This window comes from Phacochoerus africanus, chromosome 15 (genome assembly GCF_016906955.1).
Source record: "Phacochoerus africanus isolate WHEZ1 chromosome 15, ROS_Pafr_v1, whole genome shotgun sequence".
NCBI classification, from domain to species: domain Eukaryota; kingdom Metazoa; phylum Chordata; class Mammalia; order Artiodactyla; family Suidae; genus Phacochoerus; species Phacochoerus africanus.
The window spans coordinates 6,112,250-6,116,137 of record NC_062558.1 but is presented as its reverse complement, the minus strand read 5'-3'; the positions used below and the strand labels follow the sequence as shown (position 1 = coordinate 6,116,137).

Sequence of the window (3,888 nt, the reverse complement as noted above, 5' to 3'; positions counted from 1 at the left end):
AACCACCGTGAGGTACCACCTTACACCAGCCAGAATGGCCATCCTCAAAAAGTCTACAAACAACGAGTGTTGGAGAGGGTGTGGAGAAAAAGGAACCCTAGGACACTGTTGGGGGGAATGTAAATGGGTGCAACCGCTGCGGAAAACAGGATGCTGATTCCTCAGAAAACGAAACAGAGAACCACCACCCTTTGAGCCAGCCATCCCACTCCTGGGCCTCTATCCAGAGAAAACCATGACTCGCAAAGACACAGGTACGCCAGTGTTCATCGCAGCACTCTTTGCAATAGCCAAGACATGGAAACCACCGAAGTGTCCATCGACAGAGGAGTGGATCAAGGAGACGTGGTACATATACAGCATGGAACATTCCTCAGCCATTAAAAGGAACGAAATAAGGGCATTGGTAGCAACCTGGATGGACCTGGAAATCATCGTGTTACGTGAAGTCATCAGACAATGAGGCCCCAACAGCAAATGCTTTCAGTGACATGTGGACTCTAAAAAAGGGCAGAATGAACTTCTTTGCAGAACAGATCCTGACTCACAGACTTTGCAAAACTTACGGTTTCCAAATGAGAGAGTTTGGGTGGTGGTGGGCATGCACTGAGGGTTTGGGATGGAAGAGCTCCACAATTTGGTTGTGATGATTGTTGGACACCTAGAAATGTAATAAAATTCACTAAGTGTTTGTTGACAAAGAAGAAGCAGCAGCCCCTTTCAACCCCACAGAACCGAGGCCCTGCCTTAGGGGACCCTTGAAGATGATCAGGATTTGGGAGCTGACCAGAGGCACACAATTCCCACTTGTCCCCTGGTGATCTTATTTCAGCCACCCAACACCCCAGTCCATGAAGGTGATGGCTGTTGTTAAGCCTATCTTTTCTCGGTTTCTTCTTAGGGCTGCACCTGTGACATATGGAAGTTCCCAGGCCAGGGGTCCAATCGGAGCTACAGCAGCTGGCCTACACTTCAGCAGCAGAATCACCAGATTCAAGGCAGCTCTGTGACCTACACCACAGCTCATGGCAATGGCAGATCCTTAACTCACTGAGCGAGGCCAGTGCTCAATCCCCGACCCCCACTGAAACAACGCCAGGGCTCAATCGTGCATCCTCACGCACCCTAGTCCCATTTGATTCTGCCCCACCAAGAGGGGAATGACTCCAGTCCATATTTAGAGTATCATTCATGTACATACAAACATATACGTATATATACATACGTACACATGGATATACTTATATGTGTGTGTGTGTGTGTGTGTGTGTGTGTGTATTGTGTTCTCAGCTGCATCTGGGGCATAGGGAAGTTCCCGGCCAGGGATGGAATCTGAGCTGAACCTGTGACCTACACCACCATTGCTGAAATGCCAGATCCTGTCCCCACCGCACAGGGCTAGAGAGCCAATGGGTGCCTCCACAGACACGACTGGATCATGACCCCACTGAGCCCCAGTGGGAACTCCAGCCAATGTTTTTGGAAAGAAGCTCTTCCTATTAGGAAGGAGAATATGTGCATATGTCGAGGTGGAAAGTTCATTGCTGTGAGGGGTTCCCGTTGGGGCTCAGTGGTAAGGACCCTGCCTAGTAGCCATGAGGACACAGGTGTGATGGCTGGCCTCACTCCGTGGGTGAAGGAGCCGGCACTGCCGTGAGCTGTGGTGTAGGTCACAGAGGAGGCTCGGATCCTGCACTGCGATGGCGGGGGGGAGGGGGGGAGGCCAGCAGCTGCAGCTCCGATGCCATCCAGGCCTGGGTACTTCCCCTATGCCACAGGGGTGGCCTTCACATGCAAACAGAATTAAAGAAAGCTGATGCTTAGGAAATCCGTCAAGGAGAACAATGCAACTTTGTGTGTGTGTGCGTGGGTCTTGTGTTGTTTGTCTTTTCAGGGCTTCCCCCTCGGCATGTGCAGAGTCCTGTGCTAGAGGTCCTATTGCTGGCTGACATAGTTTTGCAAGTCCTACCTAGCCAGGGCCCTCAGAGAAGAACAAGACACAAAAGGAATCCACATCGGAAAGGAAGGAGTCAAGCGACCCCTCAATGCACATGACAGTGATCCTATCCCCGCAGACCCTTCAAGACGCTCCCAGAAAATGGGTAGAGCGCCTCAGTGAATGGGGCCAAGTCGCAGGAGGCACCCTGAAGGCACAGAAACCGACTGCCTTTCACTACCCTGGGAACGAGAGCTCGGAGAGAGACATCGGGGAAAGGATCCCATTTGCCGTCACCTCCCAAAGAAGAGACGGCTGAGGAAGAGACCTCCCTGGAGAGACGCAGAACCCCCCAGATGCTGATGCAAGCAATCCCAGAGGACGCAAACTGATGGCAAGACACACCTTGCTCTTGGATTGCAAGAGCCTATAGTAGCCCAAGGACCATGCTCCCCGAGGCAGTCCACAGAGTCACCGCCATCCCTGTCAAATGCCCAAGACCGTTGTTCACAGCACGAGACCATGGGGTTGGTGGGGGGAGGGGAGCTGGAGCAGCCCAGAGGGCCCTGGGGGAGCCGTGGGGAGGAGGAAGGCCGGCTGGGCAGACCCCAGGAAGTGACCTCACTTCCCTGGCGACAGAGGCCAACGGAACTTGGAACCTGGGGAGCCGGGCACCTACTGGTCCAGTCCAGGAGAGGACGGAGGAGGGATGGACTGGCTCTGCTGCATCCCGCTCTCCCGAGGCCGAGGCCGAGGCCGCAGGCGTCGTCGCGGCAGAGATGGCCTCTGCCAAGCCTGCAGAACCTGGATGAGAACGCGAGGCGGACGCCTATGGGCCGTTGCCCGCAGGGACCCAGAGGTAACACCGGGAGAGGGAGCTCCAGCCAAGGGCAGGGACCTCTCGGATCCCACACGGGAGCCCCAAGTCCCCTCCCTGGATGACTTTGTGCAGAGGCGCGTGGTGAGGGGTGGGCCCGCCTCAAGCAAGAGCCGGCTGACGCGGGCTCGGAGGCCTGCTGGGCAGGGCCTGTCCACACCCCAGGACACAGCTGGCTGGGGAGAAGCAGGGGGCTGAGGGGGGTAGGTGTGGAGTCAGGGCCGAGCCCTGCGTGCCAGCGGTACCCCCCAGCCCTCCAGGGGGCTCTCGTTCCTCCCGGGTCAGGGGGGAGCCACTGGTGTGTGGCAGGGGTGTGGTGTCTGAGCAGGCAAGGCCTCCCCTGATCTGGGAGCCGAAGGGCAAGGGGGCAGCAGAAGCAGCGAGAAGCTAACAGCCCCACAGGGCTCTGACGCCTCGGGGCCGGGCCCTCTGACGCTCACTGTCATTGCAGAGTCCCCCACCTGAGACCCGCCAGGAACGGGGTGAGGAAGGCAGAAGGCCACCCGAGGAACCTCCACACAGACTGCTCCCCGGGGTCCTCTGCCGGGCTGGTGGGGAGCGCAGGAGCGCCAGCTGTGGCCATGAAGACACCGTCCACACGAGCCTGACAACCCTGGAAGGCCTGGCCCCCCCTGAGGCCCAGCCTGAAGGTGAGAAGAGGGGGCCGGGGCTCTGGGCGCGGTGGGGGGAGCTGAGGTGGGGGCCGCACAGCGGGGGAGTCCCCAGAGGATGCTGTTGGGCCAGGAGCCAAGACAAAGGCACACGCCCCGCCTGCAGGAGAGCAGAGCCAGAAGGGGCTGGCCGGGACCGGTCGGGAAGGCTCTGGGAGGACTGCTCTCCTTGGAAGAGCACATGGCAAGGCGGGCAGGCACCAAAGCTCTTCCTCTCTCACACCTCCAGCAGGAGACCCTGGAGCCAGAGGCCAAGACGCCAGCCGAGCGGAAAGACCCTGGAGCAGCCCCCAGAGGAGGCCCAAGACCACAGGAGGACTCAGCACCCGGGCAGGGAGGACCTGTAGCTCTTTCAGAGGGACACTCACGTCCTCGTGGGGACTCGCCCCCCGGGGAGGATGAAC

General features: G+C 58.2%; 1 long non-coding RNA gene across 1 annotated transcript; it reads right to left on the bottom strand.

The window, feature by feature from the left end:
• Nucleotides 1-2,155: 2,155 nt before the first annotated feature.
• LOC125115925 (uncharacterized) lies at nt 2,156-3,509 on the bottom strand. Its single transcript, XR_007132206.1, has 3 exons — nt 3,275-3,509; nt 2,616-2,740; nt 2,156-2,419 (listed from the first exon to the last, which is right to left on the bottom strand). It is a non-coding gene; the product is annotated as an uncharacterized LOC125115925 (long non-coding RNA).
• Between the last annotated feature and the right edge of the window lie 379 nt (nt 3,510-3,888).